The 12,617-nt window shown below is 31.7% G+C and overlaps 1 protein-coding gene and 2 long non-coding RNA genes across 15 annotated transcripts in view; all 3 read right to left on the bottom strand.

The window, feature by feature from the left end:
- The window catches only part of LOC145315287 (uncharacterized), a 51,087-nt gene that overhangs the window by 16,528 nt on the left and 21,942 nt on the right, over window positions 1–12,617 (bottom strand). The gene's annotated exons all lie outside the window — the stretch shown is intronic.
- LOC145315279 (uncharacterized) lies at window positions 3,041–3,371 on the bottom strand. The gene is made up of 2 exons (XR_013878005.1): window positions 3,298–3,371; window positions 3,041–3,173 (listed from the first exon to the last, which is right to left on the bottom strand). It is a non-coding gene; the product is annotated as an uncharacterized LOC145315279 (long non-coding RNA).
- On the bottom strand, window positions 4,299–10,629 carry LOC145315272 (uncharacterized). The gene is made up of 4 exons (XR_013878003.1): window positions 10,484–10,629; window positions 9,544–9,612; window positions 8,799–8,861; window positions 4,299–4,514 (listed from the first exon to the last, which is right to left on the bottom strand). It is a non-coding gene; the product is annotated as an uncharacterized LOC145315272 (long non-coding RNA).

The following is a 12,617-nucleotide window of genomic DNA, read 5'->3' as shown; positions in this document are numbered from 1 at the left end:
TTTGTTATATAAGTTGATCTCAAACTCTTTAAAAATTTTTTTTTTCAGTTTTACCTGTACAGAGACTACCTGGAGCTCCGGAACCTGGAGGCCTATCCAAAAAATCTTAAAACTTTGGAAAATTCATCATATAAGAATGATTTAATCTTTAATAACCTATCCTCTCAGTCCAAAGATAAAGCCTAAATACCAGGTTTACGCAAATGTGTCAGAACTCCTCCCCCCCTTAGGCACCAACAAAATAATTATCATGCTGTTTTTTGGGTAACAGGACAGCCGTTTATGTTGAATATATACCAAAAATATGATTTTCAAGTCTAAGTTGATATTTTTAAAACTACCTGGTAGAAAATTTAAATTCTTTCAAATTTATGTTCTATAGATGTAGTTTAAACTATTGAACAGAAAAAAAATTCACTAAATTCAAGTTTAAATGCACTTTGTGCAACTACCCCTTTTAACATTCAGCTACCAATTATGAAGCTGATTATTCTAGACCAACTGAATATTTATTATCTAAAACTCCTCAGAAAAGGCAACAAAACCTTTTTGCAGTATTTGGTTACTAGCAGCTACGCACATAGCCTTTAGGGATGATGGGTTAGGTTGGGAAAATCGACTATAGCCATCCCAAAAACTTTTTGAAGCTTCACTGACAAGTACATAAAATTCAGACAAGTGTCTGCCGTAGGCACCCCCAACAATTTTTTCGTTTTACCCCCCCCCCCAAACAATTTTGGGGGGGTAAATAAAATTTAAATTACCATCCCCAAAAATTTTACCCCTGGGGTAAATTTTGGGGGGGTAAACCAAATTTACCTCTGCCAACAGATTACAGGGGGGGTAATTACCCCCCCCCAAGCAAATTTTACCCCCAAACTTTAGTGAAAAGAGTAGCGCCGCTCTTATTAACAAGGATGACAACAACCATAAAAGCAAAGCATTGAAACGCTAGGACAAATGCACATTTACACTTGTAGAGTGTCAGAACTGAAAATTAGAATATAAATGTATAAGTCTAAAAAAATTATACGTAAATTTGTTAAAAAACTGCTGTGATACAGGATATAATTTAAGGACATAGGTACTTACTTTTTTAGTAATTTATTATAGAGATGGTTCACTTATAACATTTACTTTGTTGTCCTAGGAATCAGTATTCCAAAAATCAGATCAATTGGATAATTTTATCACATAGAAAGGTGGGGGGGGGGGGGGTGAAATGTGGTGACTTGTGCCACGACATACCAGCAATTTTATTTTGGGTGCAACTCCCTTAGTTTTAGAGATAATTGGGTAAAATCTTTTTGTATCACTAATTACCACAAGTTTTAATATCTTTCTAAAAACGGCGGCGGTACTGTTTCAATATTTTTAAAAGCATAGGAGAAGCACTGAATTTAAGATATACCTTGATTAACAAGAATTTGAAAGTCCCCGCAGGGTTGCTTGTAAGGGGAAAAATAAAATAAAAAATAACATGGTCTCAAATGATTCCTAATTGCCTAATTCTGTGAGAAATGCATTACAACTTTTTTTGAGGCGGCGGAAAACGGCGGGAGCGGTGGTACCATCGCGTTTTTTTATTAAAAAATATTAAACAGACCGTCCTAAAAAGATTTTGTTTTAATATCTTAAAAGCACAGAAGAAGAACTGAATTTAAGATATACTTTGATAAACGAGAATTTGTAAGGGTAAATTTTTTTAAAACAAGGATGACAACATCCCTATGTAGCAAAGCACAAAAAATCGTAGATGGGAATGCGTACAAGTAGATTTAAAGGGTATTTATTTAAATCAAGAATAGATTAATTGGATAAATAAACACGAAAACTTATTTTATTTTGTATGATGACGATGGTCAAAGTAAATTACATAAAGATGCACATAACAATGGGAAAAATTATTTTGATATTGATATCCCAAAAAAGTTTTAAAATTAGATAAAAAAAACAAAGATATGGGGAAATATGTAAAACATATAAAAATAGCCAAAAACCTGATAAAAGGCAGTCTGGCCGGTATGGTTGTTTTCTTAAAACGACAGAAAATTTAATTTTTATATCCTTAACTTAAAAAATTTCAAAAATCGGACCATATACACTGAAGATATGGAGAAAAATGTTAAAAATATGAAAATAGCCTAAAACCTGCTAAAAGGCAGTCTGGCCATCATGGTTGTTTTCTTTAAAAGACTGGAAATTTAATATTGATATCTATAACTGAAAAATTTTTGTAAATCGGACCATAAACACTGAAGACTTGGAGAAAAATGTGAAAAATTTAAAAAACGGCCTAAAACCTGCTAAAACGGCAGTCTGGCCGTCATGGTTGTTTTCTTTAAAAGACAGGAAATTAAATTTTGATATCTATTGACTGAAAAAATTTAGAAAATCGGATTATAAACACTGAAGATATGGAGAAAAATGTAAAACATATAAAAATAGCCTAAAACCTGCTAAAAAGCAGTCCGACCGCCAATGATGTTTTATAGTCAATTGAGCTCTTTAATGATGGAAATGTTGTCAAAAAATTTCAGCATTCTATCTTTTATAGGAGCTGAGTAAATTCCATTTCCCCCACAGCGTTACGGACGGACTGACGGACAAAGTGAATTATAGAGTAGCTTTGCTACTAAAAATAACATGGTCTGAAATGATTGACACAACCAAAAAGATTTTACCCCATCATCTCTAAAGCTAAGGAAGTAGCACCCAAAATAAAATTGCTGGTATGTCGTGGCTGGCACCAGTTACCACATTTTACCCCCCCACCCCCCTCTGTTGTTAAAAAAGTTAAAAGTAACATGTTTAAAATGGTCTTACGGACATTCTAGTAATGATTACAGAGTTGCTACGCTTTCTAAATCGTATCTAATTACTACAGGAACCACCATGCAAAGTTTGGAATCAAAAGGAAAGTTCTTATCTGTTTAAACTTACAGGAGGTAACTGTCCACGGAAGATGTACTGACAGATGGACCAGTTCAAATTATAGAAAAGGCTTCGCTTATAATAAATTATATCAAAAATTGCAAAATACATACTAAACTATATTTTATTTTTTGAAATAATAAAAGTTGAAACTAAACATGTAAACAAAATCTTAATTATGCAATAATAATCAAGACAAAAAATTATAGTATTTCAACAGTTATAGTTGTGAGGTGAATCTTTAAATCATTGTGATGGTGCGCTAAATCGGGGCACGCCGAATTTAAGCCAATCATAGCGCGGCATATCATATAATGCTGAGCTGTGATTGGCTGAAATTCGGCGCGCCCTGATTTAGCGCACCATCAAAATGATTTAATGATTCAGCTGTGGAAAATACTTTGAAAGTATTTTTTTATAGGAAGTCTTATTAAAGGGAGGGGTTTTTAATGCAACCATCTCGTAATCAGTGAGTAAATGGCACTTAGTATTCGAATTTAAATCTGAAATTTTGCATGAGTAATCCTTGGTAGGTCTATTTTCCCTAAATCGAACAAAAAGTTGGAAAAGTAACGGCTAACGGCTGGCGGCTCAGCAGTTTTGCCATTTTTTGGATATCTATAGTACAAATTATTCACGAAACCTATATCCACCTTATTCTCGTTGCCACTCCAAAACGCTATTAAACGGTTCTAGACAGTATCTGTTGGTACTAGAAGTTTTAAAAATGGTTATTGCTATTATTTAACATGAATTAAACCAAAAATATGTTTTAAATAGTTGATTCCTACGTAATTGATGATGAATTTACCCTGAAAATAGGCAAAAAACGGCTAAACGGCTGAGCCGCCAGCCGTTACTTTTCCAACTTTTTGTTCGATTTAGGGAAAATAGACCTACCAAGGATTACTCATGCAAAAGTTTAGATCGAAATTCGAATTCTAAGTGCCATTTGCTCACTGATTACGAGATGGTTGCATTAAACCCCCCCCCCCTTAATTAATTACATGCGTGATTTGAATTAAACTTTGATAACAATACTAATGATAAACTAATCCAGTGGTGTGCATTAGGGAATGAAGAGGAATGTCAACACCCCCCTTAAAATAAGAATCAGAAAACCTGCCTTACCATTTTTTCATTCCCTTTTTTTCAAACCCCCCCTTGTGAATGTATGTGCACGCCACTGAATTAATCATTTTGCTTAAATATTTATCTGTGGTTCAACACTAGAACTTTAACCTTTTTTCTAATGGCTGTTACAAAATAAGAAACATAAGAAGGTATGTAAAAAGGTATTGCATCGGATTAAAAAAAGCTTTCCGCGGATGTAAAAAATTAGTTTTTAATCTTATGATTGTACATTTTTATATTCGCAGAAAACTGGATATAATACAATGTTTTACATAATTAATCGGATATTTTTCAGTTTCCAATCAAAACTGGAATAAAATATTTTTCTTTTCTTCTGTGCTTAGAACTTATGCACTTAGATTGGGGTTTCTCGTCATCAAACCTTCTTGTTCTGCCACAAACCACCGCTGTTCATCATACCACTTAATCCATTTCTTCACTTCTACCTAAAATATTAATTTATTGAAGTAATTGACAGATACCTAATTAATCTTGTATCTGAGGAAATAAGACAATGGACGATAAATTCCTCTAATCATACACATAGCGATTCTAGAGCAAGAAACTTTAACTTTCAGCAATCAACAAACGAAAACTTCAGTCCTATGTAATTTTGGGTCCAGAATCATAATCTGTTAAAACTAAAATCCTATGTCTTCCTATTTGCAATAAAATCGCATTAAAATTGCAACAAATATTTGCGATACCTTATTTTCATCTTATAAGAAACAATAATCCATTTTGCTAAAACAAAAATTAAAGTTAACCATTTATTCATACTTTCATATCTTTAAATTTGCAAAAAAAATATTTTTTTTGCAGAATAATGCCATTTTTGTCAGCGATATAAAAAGTCTCCTTTAGAACAGATTGTTAGAAAAAAAGTAAATGTAAGCATTATAATATGTTTTTCTGAAGTCATTTAATAAATTTATACAGTAAAAACCGGAATTGTGCAACTTATTTGAATGAAAAGCCAAAAAACGTAATTTGCAAAAAAATTGCAACCCCTAAATCACCTAGAAAAATAAACTTTTAACCAAACTAAAGTAATATGTTTTTAAAAACATTAAAAAATATTAATATTTTATAAAATAAAGTTTGTTTGAAAAGTTCTAATCAAATAGAACAGGGCAAAATTATTTTTTCAAAATGTAAACAAACACTTAACTTTGAATATTTCTATAGTTTTTCTAAAACTTAAAAATCAAATCGTACTCAAAATCAATGTTTTGTTTGTTAAATCTTCTTGTGGCGAGATTTTTAAATGTTATTTTTTTTATATGTATTGAATAATCATAAAAAAAGAAAAAAAATTGCATTAAGCCGATTCAAATATATTAAATATTTTCTTATTAAGGCAGCAAAATAAAAAAAAGGTGTTAAATAAAAATTATTTATTTTTATTTTTTAAGCTGTATAACTTTTTTAAAAATTTAAAAACATGATTTTTGCAAAAATAGATATTTTTTCATTAAAAGGAAATATTGTTTTTCTAATCAGCTGTTATCAAAGAATATATCGTTTTCTTATGTTGGGCTAAGAATAGTAATTTCAAGGGATTGACAGCCGCGCACAGCCTAAAATTCCGCAGGTGTGCAAAATAAGATTTTAATAAGGAGAATTGTCTGTTAAGAAACAAATTTAGATATCCTGCTTAATTTTATAAAGTTATAATATGATGATTTAACTGAGGCTTACCCGCAGCTGCTGAACCCTGTTAATTTTAAAAACTATATTCATATTAATAAGATTAAGTTTGAAATTTGCAGTCACAGGAGCCGATAAAATTTTCCTGGTGACCGGGAGGATCATACTTGAATCATAAATTTAGATTCCACTCTCATTTTATTTGCTTGAAAGATTGAGTTACGCCCTCTGTTCCCTCCAAACAGTAATTATTTGGTCGCCCCAAAATAGACATTAAAAAACAAGGATGAGAACATCCATAAAAGCGAAGCTTTGAAATGGTAGGAAACAAGGTTAATACCTGTAGATTGTCAGAACTCATTAATTAATATATAAAATTATAAAAATCGAAAAAAAAGTAAATTTGTTGAAAATACATGACAATGTTTAAGGACATACTTACATTTTTAGGACTTGGTTATAGAGATGCTTCACTTATGAAATTGTACTTTGTTGTCCTAGGAATCAGTATTCCAAAAATCAGATCAATTGGATAATAACATCACATACAAATTTGTTGTTTAAAAGTAAAAAAATCTACATGTTTAAAATGGACGTACGGACATTCTAGTATTGAATATAGAGTTGCTACGCTTTCTGAATTGTACCTTACTATAAAAGGAATCACCCTTTAAAGTTTCAAATTTATAGGACAACTCTAACATGCCATTATTAACGAAAAGAGCTATCCGTTCCGGACGAACGGACGGACCGACCCTAATTATAGAAAAACTCGCTTTTAAAAATGCATCTATAAATTCTAAAGGATAAATAAGGGCAGAAAAATAGCCTAAAACCACCTCTGGACCTACAGAAAGCTTCAATGTAAAGGAGAACCATATCGGGTCAAAGGTTAGCAAAAACCTTTGCCTCAGACAAAAAAAGCTTACTACTTTATATAGCAACAACTGCGTCCTTAGTATCTTGGGATATTTGAAGGGATATAAAAGGGCAAAAAAATAGCTTTAAACCAACGGACGACTATTAAATAAAAAATAGCATAACACCTTCCCAAAAATAAGAAGCTTCGCTGTAAAGGAGAACCATATCAGTCCTGATTATTCAGTCCTGACACTATACAAGTGTTAATGTCCGTTTGCCCTCCGTTCCAGAGCTTCGCTTTTATCGATGTTGTCATCCTTGTTTCATTTGCAAATTGAATAAATGTTTGCGGGAGATAATTTAAATTTCGTCTTAGTTACCGCAAAATAATGCGGCACTGCTGTGACTGTAATAAAAAAAACTCCAATGCTGATTGAATAACACTTTTTTTATATATGATTATATCTTATAAAATCAAATACGAACGCTATTACATTAAAAATCTGTTATAAATTACATTAAATTAATATTATTTTTTTTTACCACTGGGAGTTAATAATGTGAATGTTGTAAACATTATAGCAGACAGATCTAAATTTCAAATTTAGAAAGGTGAAATTTTCAGGGATATAAAAAATAAATGCAGAATTTTTTTATTTAAAAAGATAATCTAATTAATTGTCAATAATCGTATTTGAATATAACATATTTTTGATAGGCAATATATTAAACCTAAAAATTGAAAGTCGTCGTAGTACTTTTAAGAATAAGGTTTTTAATTTTTTTTTAAAAATTAAATATCTCTGAAGAAGGGGAAAGAAGGATTTAACCGTAAATGAAAACATGAAATATAGGCCTTAATTATATCGCCACACTTTGCGGATTCTTGCGGAAAGGTGTGGATAGTATAATACGCCTCTGCCTTTAGGTGCATAGTAAACAAAATTACCCTTTTTGTAGATTAAAAATGTTTATACTACTAGTTTCTACCAAAATTTCTAATAAAGCAAATCTGATTACATTTTATTTAAAAATAAGGATGACAACATCCATAAAAGCGAAGCTCTGAAACGGTAGGAAAAACGGACATAAACACTTGTATAGTGTCAGAACTGGATAATCAGAATATAAATTTAAATAGTCGATTGAAGTAAATTTGTTAAAAAAACTGCTTGATACAGAATAATGTTTATGAACATACTTACATTTTTAGGACTTGATTATAGAGTTGTTTCGCTTGTAATATTGTACTTTGTTGTTCCAGAAATCAGTATGCCAAAAATCAGATCAATCGGATTATTAAATCACATAAAAATTTGTTGTTAAAAAAAGTAAAAAAAATCAACATGTTTAAAATGGATGTACAGACATTTTGGTTATGATTATAGATTGCTACGTTTTCTAAATTGTACTTAACTACCACCGGAATCATCAAGCAAAGTTTGAAATCGATAGGACAATTCTAACATGCCTAAATTGACGAAAAAGCTATCTGTCCCGGATGGACAGACCAACCCTAATAATAGAAAAGCTTCGCTTTTAAAAATATATGAACAGTATTATGTGTATCTGTGTGTATCAAACAGAATGCGTTGAGACTGGTTTTTTGCCCAGTCACAAACTCAAAAGGGGACTATGCATGAATGAGACCTAGTAATTCTAGACACCTTCCAGCATTGATCTTTGGTATTTTTTAGTGAATATACTAGGTTTATGTCTAATATTTGGTTTATTGTCCATGGTTTTATATGATTTTTTAAAAATGTTAAGCATTTTTGGTGCAATAATGCTTTGTTGAGTTTAAAGGACAAAATAAAATAACACGGCAAAATTCATATAATGCTGTAAATTACAAACGTACATTAATTATACTGTTTACAATAATACAAGTTACAAACCCTTATTATAAATAGGTATAAATTTTTCTCTTGAAATACCTAATACTTATGTGTTAAAGCTTTTGAAACAACAGTTTGAACAACAAAATATTTGATGAGATTTTATCAAAAAATGCTTATAGTTTCAAAGTGACAAAGTTTTTTTCATATAAAACCATGAAAAAAACCTAATTTTTAGTCAATAATCCAAATATTAATCATAAACCTAGTAAAATTCACTGAAAAATACTAAGAATCAATGCTGAAAGGTGCTTAGAATCACTTATTCTAATCCGTGCATAGTCCCCTTTAAGAGTAGCTGTGCTATTAAAAATGACTTACCTTGGAGGATGTTAATACCAACGCAACTGCAAGGCTTTCTCATTAGACCCTCATTTCTTGTTACTAACACAACACAATAATTTAAAAACCAATTGTGAGTAAAAAGCTTAATGATAATATTAATCCTCCCAAAATCTTATTGTAAATTTTGCTAAAATCATAGAAGGAAAAGTAAGAGTTCACAAATACTAAGTAACCATAGAGTTATGTGATTAAGATTTGAAAACAGGATTAGATTGCTGAAATTAAGCATTTTTTTATTTACTATGCCTCAATAAAATTTTTATTCTGTTTATAGGAACCATTTTAAACATCTTTAGTTATGAAGCAGTGTTTTGTCCAGATTTGAACCTATAACCTTCGCAACAATGAGCAGGTGTGCTACGTGTTACGGCCACAGGTTCAATTGTGATATATGAATATAGACAGACTTACAGTTTTGAAAGAAAAAATAATGTCTAACCTTTCCGAATTGGACTTAGTATTTGACATACGAGGCGCACAATCTTTTTTATTAATCTGTTATATCAATTTTAAGATTATTTGAACAGTATTCCGTCTTATGGTGTGGTAAAGCGATAACAAAAAAGTTTTGGTTAAGTTTTTCTCTGTCTTAATGCATCCTTGAGCTTGCGAGAACATTAGGAAATTTTGCTTGGAGGGGGGGGGGGGCATACTTGTTGATCGCGGGGGATGGGATGGAGGGGCAGAAAGAGCCATTTTTAATCATGCGTTATAATATTACCTTAATAAACATATTATTTTCTTCCTGTCTACGTTTCAAGTTTCATTACTGGGCATGGATTTTCTTTGTCTGAATGAAATTAAAAATTGAAAAGGTAATAAGTAAAAAGTGCAAAAAAAGATTTTAGATCAAAAACTTACAAAAGACAAGGAAAGTTGATTTAATTTTTGACCCCCTTTTCCGGATTCCATAAATACACACTATTAGTATTTGTTTCACCTATAGACAATACAAACGGACTGACACACCATATGATAAATAAAGTAGATATTTGTCAAAGGAAAATCTTTAACCAAAAAAATCAGCCATTTATTTGGAATGACAGTTGAAATAATCAATTTTTTCAATATAAATCAAATGGCAAGAGAAATATGAACAGACTGACAGACCAAATAAGATACAGAGAAAATCATATGTTCATCGTCAAAGCAGACATCAAAAAGAAAAGGTAGCAGTCGAGTAAATAAAATTTTTCATAAAAAAATAATGAAGGGCCAAGAATTACTGATGGACTAACAGACCATGTTACTTATAAACTGAAAACTCATTGTTATAGGGAATATTCACGTAAGTTTTAGACGCCTATCTTAAATAGCAGCTATGATATTTACATTTCGCACACATCTTTTCTCACAGACGGACCGGACGGACAGACATGAAATACCAAGTAGCTTCGCTTCAGAATAAAGACGGATCATGGAAAGAAAACGAAGTTGCGGGTTTCGTCGTATTTTCACAGTAGCCTTTCTCATATTTCTAGCCCCTGCGGGGGGCTCTAGCCCTGCAGCGCATATTTTCTAACCCTGCAGGGCAATCATCAACATTTACTTAACCTCACCTAACCTAAAATAACCTTTCAAAAGCTACTGTGAAAAAACGATGAAACCTAACAACTTCGATTTCTTTCCATGACCCAAAAAGATTAATTATTTCTACCTACCTCTAAATACTCTGAAGATAAACGCATTGATTTATTCATTCTATAAAACTCTGTAATATTTTGATATTGTTAGTGCAGAATCTAAATAGGTCATCCTATTTTAAAAAGTAGTAAGGGTTTCTTGTCTGAAGCTTAAGAACTCAAGAACTGTTGAACCGATTGGGTTCACTATTTTAGGTAAGCTTCACATGGGTCCTATGATAGTTTTGGCCAATTTTTTTTTAGGATTGAAGTCTTGGATAGTTTTAAGCTATTTTTCTAGACCCCTATATGCTAGGGGGTATAGCCGCTAGTGTTAATTTAAAACATTAGGTATGTGCCACCTACAACACCAAATTGTTTTTCTTCTTCAAAGATTTTTGATAAATCTTTTATCGTAATGAATATGTATATTGACTATTGCCGAGAGAGCATAGTTGCCAGATTTTTTTCAGATGTAAGTGTACTAAATAGGTGTACATTGGACCTTAACGTGTACATTTTTGGGGGGAAAGAGAAAAAAGGAGAGGAGGAATCGAAATAAAGGGAAAGTGGTTTAAGGGGGGGGGGGGGGTGCTAAACTATCTTAAAATAAGAATTACACTAGCGGGTACGCCCTTAATGGCCTCTAGAGGCACTTGAGGGAGGGGGGTGTCGGCATAAAAATTTTTTATGGGGGGGGGATTTAATTAGGGGTTAATTCTATCAGGAGGGTGGTAATACCTTCCCCGAATATAGTAACAAACCTTCCAAAACCTATAAGCAGCTACAAAATGTAAAGGAGAACCATAACAGTTCAGTAGTTAGCGAGATCCTTCAGTACACAGACTGATATCCTTTTACTTTTTAGGATATTAAAGAAGTTTAAGTACCTTGCTTTCCCTCTATTTACATTTGTCAAAAATTAGGTCAAAAAAAGCGTAACTTACGCGCAAACAGGGTACATATGGCACCGCTACGAGAGAGACCTGATATATAAGACAACAGCGACAAAAATAATTTTAAATAAAGATATTTTCACTCCCCATTAACTTATTTAAACTCCTCGTAAAGTATATATCCTCCTCTCCTACTCACCCCCCCCCCCTGCCTTCCATATCTAACTTAACTTAATAATTGGTAAAAAATAAATTCAAAAATATTCAAAAACTAAAGAAATTGTGAATGGAGATGCTTCGCTTAAAACATTGTACCTACTGCGGCCGGCTTTGCATGTAAGAAATTGAATTATAAAACTACCATTATATAAAAGTTTGCTATCCTCTCCCTCCCTATTATAGCAACCCAGTAATTTTCAAGTAGAAATATTAATTTTAACTTAGTTATCTATTAATTAAAATAAAATTACTTTATCACAATTTTAAAAATGTTGAATATATCTGTAATGTTTACGACGCCATATTGATATGAAACCAGCTGTCTGCTTTTCTGTAAATATTATCGTGTTTTTTTTTAGATATTCTTTGTATAATATTAAAGTCGACGAAAGTAAATATCAAATAAGTCTTTTTGTTAAAAATTAATCTTTGGAGTTTTTAAAAAATAATTATATTTTTGTTTTAATTCGTCGACATATTTTTATTAGTTAAAAAACTACAGCTTCAGATACACATCACCACCTAGCGTGAAAGTAGGGATTTTAACAGTTATTGCAAAACTCTATCAATTTGATGAAAAAATAATGAATTCTTTCTCGGTTATACATGAAAATTATAACTCAAATGCTAAACAAAATATGTATGGTTACTGGCAACCTAAAAATATGACAAAGATGGGATTTTAATTTTGCTTCTCGGCAACGCAGTTAATTTTTAAAAATTTTCATAGAAGCATTGATTTTCTTTCAAAAATTTCATGTAACACAAAATGCCGTTTTAGAAGGTCTGTAACTTTTTTGTTATTGAAGCTTGAGGCTTCAAATTTTGTGTATGGGGTCTACTTGTGGCAGTCTTTCAGCAGTTAGAGCGCTGTATTTCTTGCAGGCTTCCTTTAAGGCTCTCAAAAACCTGCTATCTAGGAATTATCCTTACATGACAACATATGGCTGTAACTCACATTATTCAAATCTAGTAATGGGAGATATCAAAACAGAGAGCGTTATGAAACATGTAGTTCAAAAACAAAGAGCTTTTAAGAATGTGCATTCTCTGCATGG

Source organism: Acartia tonsa, chromosome 1, assembly GCF_053477335.1.
Source record: "Acartia tonsa isolate MP-2025a chromosome 1, ASM5347733v1, whole genome shotgun sequence".
Taxonomy (NCBI): domain Eukaryota; kingdom Metazoa; phylum Arthropoda; class Copepoda; order Calanoida; family Acartiidae; genus Acartia; species Acartia tonsa.
This window is presented reverse-complemented; position numbering and strand designations above follow the sequence as displayed.